The sequence below is a fragment of the Rhagoletis zephyria genome, unplaced genomic scaffold, assembly GCF_001687245.7.
Source record: "Rhagoletis zephyria isolate East Lansing unplaced genomic scaffold, Rhagoletis_zephyria_1.1 Rzeph_scaffold_00031, whole genome shotgun sequence".
Taxonomy (NCBI): domain Eukaryota; kingdom Metazoa; phylum Arthropoda; class Insecta; order Diptera; family Tephritidae; genus Rhagoletis; species Rhagoletis zephyria.
In genome coordinates, this window is record NW_016157115.1 from 50,461 (window position 1) to 67,996 (window position 17,536).

Sequence of the window (17,536 nt, forward strand, 5' to 3'; positions counted from 1 at the left end):
TTTTAATGCCGAAATGCATCTATATGCTCTATGAACATTTCTGCACCAAAAATTAAATTATGAAAAAAATGCCGTTTACATGTTTTTGGCGATTAAGGCTCGATATGTTACTAAGATAATAAATTTAAAAACTATTCTCGTTGAATCAATAGGTACCTTATGGAAGTGACACACTTATATATTTAAATCCAAAAAAAAATAAAATAAAATTTCTGGGCGCGCGACTTAATAACTTAAATTTATTTCGAATCTCAGCACAAAAAGGCATTGCTGTACCATTCATTTTTTGATGTTTGGCAAAAATTAAACACATAGTACACAAGGCAAATAATTTTTTTTTTTTAATTTCAACCATGTAGCACCACAAATTCGATGGTTGTGTGAATTTCTGAGAATCAATCCATGACAATATGCTCTCAATGGGGATACAATCAATGCAAAGCAAGCTGTAAAGTGAAACATGCAGAGCTTTCCAGCGAATCGAGTGCTTATGTATGTATATGCATGTATTTACCACTTAATTGCATTTATAAATCAAGCATGTGGTATTTTACAAAAAGAAATACAAAAACAATAAACCAAATGAAATGGTTCCAAGAAAAAAAAACAAACAAACGAAAAACTATTGCGCTGGAGCTTGCTGTGCGCTTTCTTAACTATATAAAAAATCTGGCATCTCAACAGGTGGCAACAATTACTCATTTGCTCCGGGCGACATGTCATGGCAGCTGCAATAGTGTAAAGCGTGTGTTGACAAAACACTTGAGCGCTCAAGTGGTGCGGCAGTTCAGTTTTTTTTCCATATTTCTGGCTAAAAGCGCTTTTGTGACCCATTCGTGCCAACCGCAAATGTAATGCATTAAAGCTTAAATAAATTTAGAGAGGCATTAAATCCCTTTTTTTGATTTTGTTTGCGACTACATAGATCACATTTCCGTGTAAATATCAAAGTTGAAGCAAAGTTTAGAAAGGGTAGTTTATGCAATTGATGTGTGAAATCTTCACGTTTTCGATCGAGACAATAGCAGCCGATTCGTACGCTTATCTGGTCAATACTTAAAAAGATACTTAAAAGTACTTAAAAATAAAAAAAACAACTCGATCGGATGGCGGAGTATACTATTCCATTTAAATTTACACAATTTTCTTGCTTTTAGAAACGTACAATATTTTATCGGCAGAAGAATTTCAAATAAAGAGTGCAGATAAATGTTTGCGGATTAGATTTGGAACTTAATGAATTTTGCAATTGTTTATAACAGAACCATATTTCAACAAAGGACAAGCCGAATATGTTTATTTATTGTTTATTACAACTTTTAATGTAGTTAAAAAAATTGTGAATTTTCATCTTGAGATACCATTGCACACCACGCCAACATTAAGAATTAGTGAATTAATTTCGTTTTTAAATTTGAAAATCCGATTTAGGGTGAACTTCTTAATAAATCGTCCAGATCTGCGAATTATTACAAAACACAATCCCCCCTTTCCATATATTTGGTATTTATTTTCGTAATATTTCTTGTGCATTTTGTAGCTTGCGATGTTATCCAAAAACGGCTGCCGATCTTAGTGGTCTCTTAAATATATGCATTTTAGAACATATATGTATATATTTATTAATTATTTAAATAGTGTTGTAAGGAGAAAAATATTTCATACTAAATATTATTCCATAAACTAGCGTTAATAGATAAAATACCAAACAACGAAATCTCATTAGTTCTAATACTTTTTTATTCTTTTTTTTCAGGCAAGGTACTTTTTGATGAGACTATTTCTTCTGCGTAGTTTAGAGTAAGTTTTTTGAAGTGGTTATTTATTCATGCATAGATCTTACATATGTATTTAATACAACCGTGGAAAATTAAAAAAATGACGGATTAAAAAAATTTACGACCTGTTACTTCACCGCAAAACTAACCGAAAACTGCAAATATTGGCGAAAGTCATTCGCAAAATCTATAAAACTGTACTTTTATTCAAATGCCTAGTGGAAAGTCAGCAGAGACAGAAAGTTCTTCTTTTGTTAATGCAGAGAATATTGTAAACATTCGAACAAATTTTAGAAAATGTATTCTATGAAATTTCTTCAAATGGCTTAATTTATCCTTTCCGAAGCTCCTGCTAGCGAACACACATTTCGTTCCAAAGTGGTTAAAAAAAAATTCAATAAAAGAGTAATTATTTGACAAAAATCGCTAGCAAACACTCGAAAAATGGATTCTTTTATCTGGATTATATATGGGATACGTTAGTAAGTTTTGCTTATGTTTACCTGATACCAACTTTCAAAATGACACCCGTTAACGTGTTGAGGACACACATTCTCACTAATCAGTGAACATACCCACTTTAAAATAACGGCTATTTATTTGAAGAGTGATATTTACGAAAAGTTTCCGTGTTGAAAGTTTTATATGTAAGTCGTCGTATCTGGCCTGCGAATATGTGTAAAGGGCGAATTCTGCGCATGCAGAAAATCACGTCCCCTTATAGAATACCAACAAGGACAGCATGCTGCGCGTCATAAAGAGGTTAGTCGGGAATCAGCACATTTACTCTCAGAAGAGTTGAAACAAAAACTTAAGTCAAATTCAAAGGCCTGGACTCGGCAAAAATGAACTCGGTTTACGGACGAAAATATTTTCGGCTTCCTATGATGGCTTCAAAAGAACTTCTTACCAACTCATAAAACAATATCAACACAAAATCATGTTTCGAATTTCATTTCACGGATGATTGGCCATCTGGTGTGCAGACTTCAATCAATTGGGCTATAAATTATAGTCAATTCTAGAGGTCCTGGTTTTTCCTACTCGACTCCTACTCCTTGTCCGAGCAGTGGAAAATTTCCCATAAAATATGTGAATTTCGTTAGCGTAGAAAGAAACGGTTTCAATTCAAAAAAATCATACATACAATACATACATATGTATAAACACTAAAAAATGTTCGCTAGCAGATTTTCTTGCCAAACCCGATCCCGGAGATTCGACTGCACTTCCGGGTGAAAAGTTCCATCTGGCAACCCTACTCTCCTCAAATTTTATCTGTTCGTCCTTTTTTAATTCATAAATGGGATCTAAAATTTCTCTTTTATTAATTAGCCATCACCAGCCAAAAATCCAAATGAAGAGCGTAAAAAGACAAACTGAAAGTGCGCCCCTTGAAGAAGAACGGAAATAAGAAGCTTAGTAATTGACAAGATTATTTCTAAAAGTAGAAATTAGTAAACGTAGTAAATGTTTCCCTAAAAGAAAAAAGAAATCCTTATATTTGAAATGTTTACCAAAATAAATATTTCAACAGGCTTCATTTCAATTGATTCAAAAGGATTTGAAATTTTAAAGATGTTTTAATTTTAAAGTGCGAAGGTGAATTTTACACAAAATTAATATCTTCGCGAAACATTGGGCAAAATATAGTAAAACTGCTTATTTGGCTTTTCTCTCTGACGCCCATGATTTGAAATTTCAAAAGAATGTATGTATGTATGATTCATAAATTATTTAAATAATTCAGTACAATGTAGAAAAACAATGTGGGTATCAAAAAAAATTTAAAATCCTATAGAATTGAAAAAGATTAAATTTTTTGGTGCATAGGGACGAACGGGTATTGAAAATGTCCTTTTAAACTTTTGTCTATGAATATCTTTTGTTATATTTATTTTTGGCAAAATTATATGTTAAGGACTAATATACACACGACCACATCCTCGAATTTCCACTTCCTAACGTTATTTGTTAAAAAAAAAATAATTAAAAGGGCATTTTCAATACCTATTCGTTCTTGCAAGCCAAACAACTTGAATGCTTTTAATTATTTTTTTTTTTATTTAGTACCCATGTTGTTATTCTATATTGCACTCTTTTAAATTATTACTTGAGTTAGTCATATCTTTAAAATTTCGAATCCCTTTAAAAAATCTTGACATCAGAGTGAAAAGCTTAAAACACACACTACTACTTACTACAGATATTTATCCCATAGTTTCGTGAGTATATTGATTATTTCGTGTGCTTTGAAAGTTTTTTGTTTTTGTTTGTCAGAAGCAAATCATAAAAACATGATTTATAAAACATGCTTTATTTTTTCATCTCCACTAGATTCAGTTGAAGATTGGACCTCAACCTCTCAAGTAGCGCACTGGTGTATAACTTGGAGTAAATTTTTGATTTTTGGCACAATTAATCAGATTTATACCGAAATTCGTAAATTTTCACCAAGTTATACACCAGTGTGCTACTTGATAGCATGCGGGACAGTTATCGCCGAGAAATTTTTTTATGTGGACATTTAATCGCATAAGATCCCATTGCAAAAAGCTAGCGAAATGGAGCATTTCTTTTTATACCCGAGCGCACTTGTGCACAAGGGTATTATAACTTTGTTCACATAACGGTTGTTTGTAACAGGCAAAACGAATCGAGATAGATATAGACAAATGTATACATAAATGATCAGGATGAAAAAAGAAATCGATTAAGCCATGTCTGTCTGTCCGTCCGTCTGTCCGTCTGTCCGTCTGTCCGTCTGTCCGTGTACACGATAACTCGAGCAAAAATTGAGATATCTCAACGAAATTTGGTATGTAGGTTTCCCTTAATCCAAGGTAGGTTGGTATTGAAAATGGGCGAAATCGGACTTTAACCACGCCCACTTCCCATATAACGGTAATTTCCAGAAATACGAAAACTGCGATATTTTAGTAACTACTGAAGATAATTCACTCAAAATTGATATTTACAATAATTTTTAGACGAAAAATAAGAATATTATAAATTTTTGGAAAATGGGCGTAGCCACGCCCACTTATGGTTACATGTGTATATCTTGGTAACCGCTGCACCAATTTCTTCCAAACTTGGCACAGTTGTTGGCCTTCGCATAACATACCAAATGGCCGAAAATTTTTAAAATCGCTCAATAACCACGCCCACTTCCCATATAACGGTAATTTTCAGAAATACGAAAACTGCGATATTTTAGTAACTACTGAAGATAATTCACTCAAAATTGATATTTACAATAATTTTTAGACGAAAAATAAGAATATTATAAATTTTTGGAAAATGGGCGTAGCCACGCCCACTTATGGTTACATGTGTATATCTTGGTAACCGCTACACCAATTTCTTCCAAACTTGGCACAGTTGTTGGTCCTGGTACAGCATACCAACTGGCCGAAAATTTCTAAAATCGGACAATAACCACGCCCACATCCCATATAACGGTAATTTCGAGAAATACAAAATCTTCGATAAATCAGTAAATATTGAAGCTAATTTATTCAAAATTGATGATTGCAACAATTCTTTACCAAGAAATACGTTTATGACAAAATTTTGGAAAATGGGCGTAGCACCGCCCACTTGTGATCACATATATGTATCTCGCTAACCGTTCTAGCAATTTGTACCAAGCTCGGTATGGTTATTGTGCTTGCCACATAAAAGCAAACCGTTGAAAATTGTTGAAATCGGACTAAAATTGAGGCCGCTTTTCATATAACGGTAAATTTCAGATATGCTTGAAACTGCAATATTTCGAAATTTAAGGACGCTAATTTACTTAAAATGTATACACCCCGGCTTATCATGTAGCGGTAGCTTTCGGAAAGGTGGAAAACATATATTTAATACTTGCGCCGGGTATTTAATGTTCGGCTCCGCCCGAACTTAGACTTTCTTACTTGTTTTTAATGACTATATTCAAAAAAACAGTGAACATTCTTTTTAGCATAAAACACGTATTAATCCATGTTTAGCGTAAAAAACAACCGACAAAAACGCTGTTTGACGGTTCATTGCATGCAATAATTCTCAATATATCTTATGAAATTATTCCCATGAGATCGTCATGGGCATGTCGAGACAGGGGGTACAGAACATAATAACGAAAGAAAAGAATGCAGCTAAGAGAAATGGTAGATAAAAATTAACCCAATATGGGTTATGTTAAATTTGACGTACGTCAAAGATTAAGTAGCGGCGCGGATTTTTAAGACAAGACTCCGCATGTTTATGCAGAAAGCGAAGCCTAAAAATATGTATCCCATAACTATAAACAAAATGTACACAAATTTATTTATTTTGCTCGTAGTTAAGTGGTACATATTTTTACGCTTCGTTTTCTGCATAAACATCCGCAGTCTGTTAAATACGGCCAATCGATAGTTTGGTTAAATATTTTGAGAAATAATAATATTTAAAGAGACTTATATCAAAAGCAATTAATCCCACTTTTAAGCGGTGTATTACTCTTCTGTGCGGTGCTCAAATTTTTACAAACCAAAAAGAAATTATAGCCTTCTGTGCGGTGCTCAAATTTTTACAAATCAAAAAGAAATTATAGCCTTCTGTGCGGTGCTCAAATTTTTACAAATCAAAAAGAAATTATAGCCTAATTTAAAAAATGTAAATAAACATTTCGTAAAATCATGCAAAGATCAAGATCTTGCATATTTACAGGTGCAACACAAACAAACATTTTCGGTGACTTTGTGATGCTCTCCTAAACCCACTAAGGCGTGATGCGATGCGTCAGGTAGACATTTACGTGTTTCTTCCATCTCTAGTGTGGATTTACCACACTGCAACCTTATTATTACTAAATCTGAGCCCGAGAATTAGTGGTTCAACCCAAAAAAAATGAAATTATTTTTAACCCTAAAAAGGTAACGTACGTAAAATTTACGCATGTATATGTTGTGTCGCCTAGGTACTGCATAAAAAATGCTCGATTTGGTAGTGCTTCCATCAACCTGTTTTCATTTGACAAATCGCAAAACAGGGTGTGGCAAAATGAAACCACATATAATTGCAATTTGTATAATGCTTTAATCCAACTTTATGAATTAAACTAAATTTTGATATCAGAAAAGTCACGCGTTGAAACAAGAACCGTTAAAGAATGTTCTAGAAGTCGCTTTTCAGAAAAGAATGTCTAGCAAAAAGAATACATAAATTGCGATGAGCCAAATGTGGTGTTGCCACATGTGCCGATTAGCCCCACAAAGGTATGCATTAGAGTTTGTTTAGATGTAGCAATGATTTCAGTAAACTCGTGTAGGTAAAATTTGCACCCGCTGAAGATTTAATAGAAGCTGTGCTGAGTGACAGCAATTTACGCGATGGCGATACCCAAAAAGTCGAAAATTTTTGGGCGCATATAAATACGATTTTTATGTTGTTTATGAACATCCATTCAGAATTTTTTGAAAAAAACTGTGAAATAATTGAGTTTAAACCTGAACAAATGTGCTACGCAAATTTTACATATATACGTTACCAATAACGTACTATTCATTAGAATTACCATACGTACTAGGGTAACTTTTTTTTCTAAACAAAGATATTTTATTCACCGAGTTGATTCAGTGCATATGCAATTTTCGTATTTCGCTAAGTGACTCAATATTATTCGAGTTTTACAAATTGCATTTAAGTTGTTTTGAGCATTTCCCAAAAATTGTTGTATATTTTAAATGCAAATTGCATCACATATGTCATGCTATTAGTTTAATGTCTAACTAGTTTTCGCAAAACAAAAACTCTATATGCTCAAAGATACAACTCGATATTTTAAAACTTTTCCACTGCCTTTTTTTCATTTTCATTTTTATATGACCACTTTGTGTGCGTGGCAGCATGAAAACGTGTCTACAGAACTTGTAACACGTATTAGCTTTCGGACAAAAAACTTTTAAGTGAACATATAAAATAGTCAATCAGAAAGAAAAGAAAATAGGGACTATATGTATGTGTTTATGTATTCACATATATTATGTATTTATGTGCATGTCTACATATGTACATACTATGTATTTGTAAGTATTTGTATATGCAAGTGGCTGAAACAAAAAACCCAAAGAATAAAAGAATAGTTTCGAAAAAGCAATTATACGCGAACTGTTACAAACGAAAAGTTTTATTTCGAGTTAACACTTTTGTATGCGACATTCCCCCTATAAATGTGTGGAGAATAGCGAGATGATGTATGTTAGTACGTATGTATTTAAATTTTGCGTGCAGCCATTTGTGAGCACACCTGTAGGCTAGTTGTGTGAAATATTTTCCAAATAGAGTGGTTATAAAAAATGCACTTGTCAAAATGTACAATTTTTTCTGCAAACATGAAATAGTAAAATATGAAAGAAAATAAAAAAAAAATCATAAAAATTCTAAAATGCAGTTTTAATAAAAACGAGGTCAGTAAACAGCAAAAACAAACATTGCCAAAGCGCATATGAATGCGAATGAATGCCTGCGATAGAATAAAAGCAAATATAAGTCATAACTGAAAAAAATATGGCATAGTAAAAAAGTAGTAAAACATGAATTGCAAGTGCACGAATGGTTGGCGCTCAGAGGGGCCACTAACCTGTGTGAGCACAGGCTTGCAAGCGACTGCCGTTGGCTTAGGGTACCCATACCCTCACATTCACACAGCTAAAGCATTTGTAAGCTCTTTTGCTATTTATTTAGTTGCATTTATTTTATTTCTTTTATTAGTCAAAATCTTTATGTTGTTTTATTTTCACATTTTTCGTCGAGAGTTTATTCAACTTTTTGCACCACTAACACGTCAACACTGTTTTCATTTAGACAATACAAGCAAATACGAAATAAAAACTACTACCTAAAATGTTTCGCCACATTTCTATTGGCTTCATCCTTCCTTTTTTAGAGGTTTGCATACAAAAGCGTTTAGGCTTGAAAAAGAGGCATAGAAGGCAACAGCGTTTGAAGCAGCAGAGAAGAAATCTCATTGAGAATCATAAAGAACATAGACGGCTACAGCGCGGTCTGCGGGCTGCGGGCTGCGGGTGTTTGGCAAAATGAATGCAACAAGGAAAATAGTAGGCCAAAACAGAATGTACGAGTTCTTGCGATGCAATGATCTGCTCCTCAGCGCTGGCATCGCAGTGAAAGGAAAGCAGTGAAAGCACTCAAACTTCTGCGCGCTTCGAGTGGCCGAGTTTGTCGGTTCGAGTGGTTCCAGCGAATGGTCGCGCTACATAGCCTCCCGCCTCCGGCTGCAGTGCTGCTATCTTCTTTCGCACATAAGCAGCAGCATGAAATTGTAAGAGGAATAGTTTGTGGCGCTACACCTCATGCCACACTCCATGTTGGGTGTATTCTTTTTTTTTTTGGTGAATTTTAGAATTTTTTAAAATACTGACGAAATATTTGTAAGCACTGGTTGAACAGCTTGTACTTACCACCACCTGCTCTCCCCTGCCAAGCAGATATTTTCTGTTTTGTAGAACGAGTTGGACATGTACATATGTAGTAATTCTTATGTTGTAGTTGTTGCTATGCATGCTGCATTCATGCAACATTTAGTTTCACACTTTTACACGCTCTCAAATGGCTCAGTTCGCGCTAGCGAAAGTAATTTCGTTACGCTTTATGTCCGTTTTGCCATTTGTTGCAGCATTTTAGGCGCATGGCCGTGATATTTTTTTCTAGTTTGCAGTTAGTAGTGTATGTAACTGCTGTTTTTATTTTATTTTATTTTTATATTTTCTCATAGCTTGTTTGCTTTTAATTGCAACACAATTTCGTTGAGTGGTTCGCGTGTTGTTGTGTTTATGAGAGGCTATGTGGCGAAAGCTTAAATGGGAAAAATGTATTCAATATAACGAAACATAAAGCAATTAGCAATAGATACAAATTAAAGCGTGAATATTTGGAGGGCTCTTGCACAGCGTGTTGGCTTCGAATAGCAATATTTGAATAACATTTATTTTAAATTATAGATAGCTATATTTTTACAATCGACGTGTTAAACGAGCCCCTTCCTGCTTGAGGCAATGAAACTCACACTAGATTTATATTGTTTCTTTAAGATTTGATAACAATCTCTTAGTTACATATGTATACTAGTCTTTCTTTATTCTTTAGAACTCTTATATTCACCACATAACTTAATAACATATAAAGCGGAAGTAAAGAGTCACTATATAGTTTCTTATACCACGATCTCAAAAAGGAAAACAACTCAAAATTTGGCATTTTTGAAAATATGCACTAAGAATGTACACAAAGCTTTTATTTGCCTTTCGTCTAAAGCTGGAGCAAATTCTTGTTATAATTTGCTCAAAAAACCGAAGGAAAAGTCTTCCTTGTCCATATGATTAGGATGTGCTAATAAATAGCTTTTCTATAGTTTTCTGACGAACGTGTAATTTTGAGTTGTGTCAGCTTTGAAGATCTTGTGCAATTTATTGTACACCATAATCACTCACTTTCTTACCGGGCTAAATAAACAACCTAATCATTTAATGTTGATGTCCACAACGAGTACTTCAGAATAAAACCCTTTGATATCAGTTAAATTGAAATCGTCGAACAACGTAGGACCGTTTCCTCCACTGCCTGCTAAAGTTAACTTTGCTTTGACTGCCACTTAAATTTGTCGCTCACATGCTTATAACAGGCAGTCTGAATAACTCAGACGGGAGGCCAGTATGTTTGAATGTATTTATATAGTATGTATATATGTATAAATATTGTACCAAAAAGTAGTAGGCATTTAGGGACAGTGGCCAATGGTAAACATCTGTTACCACCACGCAGAGTTCGCAAAAACTCCAGAAGCATCAGACTAGGTCGAGAATACTTTGAAGTGCCATCAACTATTTATTATTTTATTACATGGCAGTTGAGAAGTATGCATGCATTTTGGCGTTAGCTGTTAGTAGTCGCGCCTAACGGAGTCGGTAACTTCGATGACGAAGTTTAGCGGTATGATAAATTAAGCACAGTCAAGAAAACGGTCCTAACATGTTAAAATTTTTAAAAGAAATATTTTATAAAGTATGTACATATCTTTTTCACCGATGTAAAGTGGTATTTCGGCGGAAAAAAAAAATTTTTGAGTATAAAATTTTTATATTTGAATGGTTCAGGCCAGAGGTTCCCAAACTTTTTTTCTCGTAGACCCCAAAAAAATTTTTTTTGGTTTCTGTGGGCCTCTGCTGCTACATTTCTAGCATATTCCCAAAAATGTGAAGATTAGATCTAATGATATTAATTTGCATTGCGAGTGAATTCTAAAACTATATTCGGTGTGGAAACAAATTATATTTTCTTGTGTCTTTTTTTTAGTAAAATAATGTGATTACACACTTGCAAGTTTTAAAAACAGAGCTCGTAAAGCCATCAAAGTACACTCTCTCACTCTGAGGAGCTATATTTTTTTAAGAGAACTCCGAGTGCAAGCGTTATTTGCATTTTTATTATTGTTATTGAGCTTTATACGACGATTATGTTTATTAGAAAAGGATCCGAGTTTTAAAGTGACGCAAAAAATTTACTCACATTTTTAAAACAAAAAACTAAAAACAGCAAAACTGCAAATCTTTGTACGCCTACTTTAAATTCAGAAACTGACAATAGAGAAAAACCCGAATACAGAAAAATCGATGACAAACAACCAAGCAAGCAAGAAGCACAACAAGTTTTCCACCGTCTCACCCTCTTCAAAGCAGGATGGGCAAATGGAGTTGTCATAAACGCCTATCACAGTCAGGTGTTTGTGCCTTGTGAACTGATCAGTCAGCAGTCCAACAAGTTGTCTGCAGTCCCGTCTGCTCAATGAGAGCAAAAACTAGATAGACCTTCGGTGATTGAAGGCAGCATGAGTTTTTCCCACATGATCGCCTCGATGCCTCCCAGTCATTACTGAGCGAAGTAGGTATTCACCCAGTTTGTGATGGTGACTTCGAAGGCCGAAGGAGGGAGTGCTATAACTGGTTGCGGACCGAGGAATACCTGGTCTAAGCCAACTGTGGCCAATGGTTAGATGTCTCATTACCAGGTACTCCCGAGTGACCTGGCATCCAGAGTAAAGCAAGGTCGTTCTGTTTACGAACATAATTTATTCGAGACTTGAATTGCCGAACTAGTTGGAGTTAGATAGAGGGCTGGCCAATGCCTTAAGTGCAGCTTGTCTGTCAATGCAGATGCGTAAACTCCTTCCGCTCCGAAAGTCTCTCCCTTTCTGCCGTGACCTAAGGCGCACATGGGTTGCTCATAGCCGTGCAACTGTAAATACAAACCTAGCACAACGGCTGTATCCTATTGCACCGCCCTTCTAACCTTATTAATTAGAGTTCGGCAATTCCGTTCTTTCAAACCTGGCATGCTTGTTGATTCGGAAACCCAAGGACATTTATTTATAATAAAAAAAAAATTAACGGATCGCGAATTTATTTTTAAAGAACGTATTTTTTGGTTTGCACGAACCACGATAACTTGTACGAACTACTTTCTCAACAAACACTTCTCTAACCAATACTATATTTCACAAGCAATATGTGTCTATGCATTACGATGCTAAGTATATATAATACAGCTTTAACATTTCAACTGCCTTCTAAGATTCCGAAGGAAAGTTATGGGTGTGCTGGTGTTGGTTGATTTTTCCGACAGGGTGGTAAGATGATTTATTTTGGAACGAATTTCCGTCATCCCTTGTCAAGTTTTGTTTGCAAACAAACCGGTTTCGAACGAAAAATGACACTGAAGATGGCACAATGCCGAAACCGGTTTATCTGCAAACCAAACTTGACAAGGGATGACGGAAATTCGTTCCAAAATAAATGAAAGTTATGGGCTTTAAGGTGGATACTTTCTCTTGACGAAATTTGTACAGAGACGAGGTGAAATATACTGAATACCATGGATTGCCATCTGAGTTACTACCGGATATTTAACATTTCATAATTGGCTATCTTGATTCTTTGTTCCGTGCTTCCTAGGGAAATTTCGCTTATCAGAGAATGAGGGCAAAAATTCAAAACCACGAGGCCATTATAATGGTTTGCTTTAGCAGTTACTGGTTTTAATGAGAGAGAATATGAAATTTACACATATTGTGTGATCTTTTTAGTTTGTTTGTTGTGTGCTCAAAACGAATGTGTCTGCGAATTGGGAGGAAACAAGGAGCCAAAATTGTTTAATTAAACTAGCAAGTATAAAACTTTTGCATTTCACCACAATTCACCTGTTCAACTTTCGGCTTGTGTGGTAAACTTTGAATACGGCAACAAGTGCAACGTTAAATAAATATTTGCATATGTAAATATGTATGTATGTGTGTATGCATGCAATCCGTGTTGGGAAAATCTCTAGTTCTTAACTGGTGCACTTCTAGTACATTTAGACCCAGTACTGCTTCGCGATAAATCGCTTTTGCATGCAAACCACTGGCGGATTTAATATGGCGATGTCCTAGGAAGTGTCAATTGCCCCCCGCTGCACCCGTTTTTCGATAGTTCCGAACTAGTCCTAGACTCTATAGTTCCGAACCAGTTCTAAAATGGAAAGATGAAAGAAAAAATCATTATTTTTCAATCTTTTTGGTGCTTGCGTGTGTGCGGTTTTAAATTATTTTCAAGGAAATGTGCTTTCAATATGAAATTAAATTTGATTGTAAGAAATTACGTTTACATACCTTTGGCTGTAGCTGAGTTTGCAGAGTGACTTGCTGTTTTTGGTTAGATTCTAGAATCTAGACGGTCCCAAGATGTTAAAGTGTTAACACAAATTTATGTTTTGTATTACCAAGCTATGAAAAAGCATCTGCGAAGTGCAGAATAAAAGCGTATTTGAATGAAAAAACTACGAAACACATATTTATGTAAAGTAAACAAGTCCCCCGTTACATCGCTTTTTCGATAGTTTCGAACCAGTTCTAAATTCGTCACATTAGATCAGAGGTGGGCAGCCTCGGCAGAGCATTTTTGTAGTGTGCGTGCAATTGATGTCACTGTGTGCGTGCGAACAAGTCTTTCAGTTGAATGAAGCTTTCGCTGTCCTGCAGGGAAACCACGGACTAGTGAATCAAATTTCTAGTTTCGTACCTGGTCGTTATCGTCAAAAAGGAACTAGTCCGATAGGAGCTAGATCCCCACCAATCCAATATCGGCGAAAAGTGGTACTTTAAAAAAACTAACTTTTTTCAGTTTTTTCACTAGAAATCTATATCTAAAATGACGAATTTAGAACTGGTTCGGAACCAAAATATGTGTTAAAATTACAACAGACTCTGCAGACTCAGCTACAGCTAAAGGTATGTAAACGTACATTTCTTACAATCATTCAAACAAATTTAATTTCAAATTGAAAACACATTTCTTTCAAAATAAATTAAAATCACACACATGGAAGAACCAAAAAGACTGAAAAATCAAGATACTTTTTTCTTTCGTCTGTCGATTTTAGAACTGGTTCGGAACTATAGAATTTAGGACTAGTTCGGAACTATCGAAAAAGGGATGCAGCGGGGGGCAATTGACACTTCCTAGGATATCGCCATGTTAAATTCGCCAGTTGTTTGCATGCAAAAGAGATTTATCGCGAACCAGCACTGGGTCTAAATGTACTAGAAGCGTACCAGTTCAGAACTAGAGATTTTCCCCACAGGGGAATGTATACGCGAATAAGACGCCCAGTCGTCCGCCGGGCAGACGCTGCCCAGCTGTGCTTTAGATATAGATTTCTAGTGAAAAAAGGAAAAAAAAAGATTTTTTAAAAGTACCAGTTTTCTCAGATTTTTTCGGCGGTAAAGATCTATTACGGAACTAAAAATTTGATTCACTAGTCCACAGTTTCCCTGCAGGGACAATGCTACCAAAATATAACATGCCACATACCACATAATAGCCCGAACACAATGAAAGCGTCGAGCTACGGGCCACAGCTGTCAAATTATTTTTCTACGTATTCTTATGTATTTATATAATTATGTCGCCGACGACAGGGCTACGCGACGACTGCTGTTGTGGCCAGGTTAAATTTATTTCTGTTTTTCCAGCGACAGATAAGGTTTTTCCTCTTCTTTTAAGTAAAGTCATATATATTAGTGATGGCGTTGCCAGGTTAGAAAAATTTATGTCGCCGTCGACTTAGCCTTTAGATAATGAAGAAAACAAATTAGATGCTGTGTTCAGCACTTAAGAAATAAAACTTCATTTAAAACTTAAAGTGCCTCCTGAAAAACGCAGCACTTATACGGAGACCAACTGGCCCGAATGCCTAATCTGCAGAGAATACCGTAGAAAATGTATGAGGATTTCATATAAGTACTTCTTTGGTCTAATAATGAAATGGCAATTGCTTTGCTTCAATTTGCAAAAGACATCACGGAAATAGAGCCAATCAAAGCAAATACATATGTATGCACGTATGAATGTAGCTTAACCGCTGAAATTCTAAATTGAAAATTACAAGTTTGCGTGCAACAAATAAAAACTAGTAATTCACTACAAATAAAGCCTATGTGCATGCATGCAAACATTCTTAGTTCCATGACGCGTAACCGACAATGAAGGCGAAGTAGGCGACGAAACAGCCTTTTACCACACAATGTCAAAAATAATATTTACTGTGAAATTATAAATCAAAATATAGTGGTAATTTAAGAAGTGCTAAGTGCTGCTCCAGTTTTTCTTAAAATATGGAGTTAAAAGAAAATTGCAAAATATAGAAAAAAATCGTCAGACACTCACGAACGTGATTAAAGTTAAAACGCTTTGACTATAACTAGGTATGTATGTATGTACATATTTCTTTTGAAAGGATTTGCAAATCATTAATAGAATTTACTTACTGATGACCCGGTTCGTGTCTAAAAAATTATTATCGTACTAAAATAATCACTTATTTCTGTATAGAATTTATAAAACGAGAAGCGTTCACTCGTATAATGTATGTATGTCTGTATGTATGTGTGCGTATCATTCATTAAGCCAAGGAAAATACGTAAAAAAATTTCATAGAAAAGTTATTGACACAAATACGAGTATTCTCAGTTCATCTATTTGCCCAAAACAATCAAAGATCCAATACAAAGCGTCAACAAAAGGGCGGGATATCTGCAAATTAACACCTCGCAAAAATATTTCAAATATTCCCAAAACTATTGGCCACTCATAAGGGAAACAGCGCAAAAAAGTAAACAGTAAACTCTCGTGGAATGGCTCAAAACCATCCAACAAATTGCTAGGCAGGCGAACACAAAGCATTAATAAATGCTCGCTGATGGAAATCCAGCAAAACAAATAAACTCCACAAGTTGAGACTCGAGCCAAACAAAGGGGTTGAGGTTAAACAAAACAATAATACATATAAACAACGCAAACAAAGGAAAATAAAGAAAAACTCAGCAAAAATTGCAAACACTAGAAAAGTGGAAAATTGATCGACGCATTGATGGGAACGAAATAAAATCTATGTATAAACAAAGAAAAATGAAACAGAAAAAAAAGTGCGCGAAGAGCTTCAATGAAATTGACTGGAGTGCTTGTATTGGGGCGGATAGCTGTGTAGGGTTGCCAACCGTACTATAATATATAGTATTGTACTATTTTTGGGTCTGCGTGCTATACACTGTTGGAAAAAAATATAGTATGCAAAAATACTATATTTCTTCAGTTATAAATATATAAATATATTTCAGTAATTTGCAGAAAGATTTACCACATTTACTTAAAATTATTTCGCTTATGCTCTCTATTCCTGCAACTTCGGTATTCACAGAAAGAGTTTTTACTTTAAAGCTTTTGAAATAGTGAGATGAGAGAAATAAAGCAACTATCTCACCAATAAAAAACGAACATTTGATTTATATAAATTTAAACATTGGTTGCGATAAAGCATATGATGCTTTCACAGAAATATATTTTTTATAGAGGAAATGCAGAAGAAAGAAAAAAGCTGAACACTTAAAAAGCATTTTTACTAGTATACTATATTTTTAAAGATTTTTTTGAAAAAGTACTATAAATTTCTTAGAAAATGTAGCAACCCTATTCGTGTTGTGGTTCGGAGGTGGATGGCGGCAATGGTGGCTACAAAGGGTAAATAAATAAGGAATTATTTATGTATATACATACCTACATACATACATATATAGCAAATTTTTCGCTTAAACGATTGTGCTGCTAAATACGCGATGAAAGCAATAACTGACAACGACAAAAACAATAGATGACAGCCAGGCAAACAAGTCGACTTTCGAGTGACAGACAATAAACGAAAGGATAAGCGGATAAGCCAGTTGGTTGAATGCCATGAAGCAATATAAAAATTCATTTGCGCTTACAAATGCATCCGTACTTTATTTCAACAAGTGTTAGTTATTCGTATAGGAAAACCATTTTCAGAAAATTTTCCCAAAGTAGAGAAGAATGCTAAATAAACTTCTTAATTTATGTGTATCTTCTTTTTCACCTAACTTAATCATTTCTTAAAGCCGATTAGTTGATAATAAGTGAGTGAATAATAAGTTCAGTCGTACGTACGTATGTATTACATTAAAGTGGTTCAGAAAAACACTCTTTTTGGAAATTCATAAACGATCAAAATATTGTTATTTGTTAAACATGTTAAAGTGCAGCTAAAATGTTGTTTTTACATGTAGTTACTCTGGTATTATTGGGGAACATTCCCTGAACTACTTACCTATCTTAGGCAGCTAGAATGGGCCTATTGCCTGAAAATATGCTTTCGAAGGG

General features: G+C 34.8%; 1 protein-coding gene across 2 annotated transcripts in view; it reads left to right on the top strand.

Annotated features, from left to right (window-relative positions):
- The first annotated feature begins 1,756 nt into the window (after positions 1-1,756).
- The window catches only part of SKIP (Shal K[+] channel interacting protein), a 570,918-nt gene continuing 555,138 nt past the window's right edge, over positions 1,757-17,536 (top strand). For both annotated transcript variants that reach the window (XM_017617810.1, XM_017617820.1), the window contains exon 1: positions 1,757-1,800. The gene's annotated coding sequence lies outside the window, so the exon portion shown is untranslated. The remainder of the gene's footprint in view (positions 1,801-17,536) is intronic.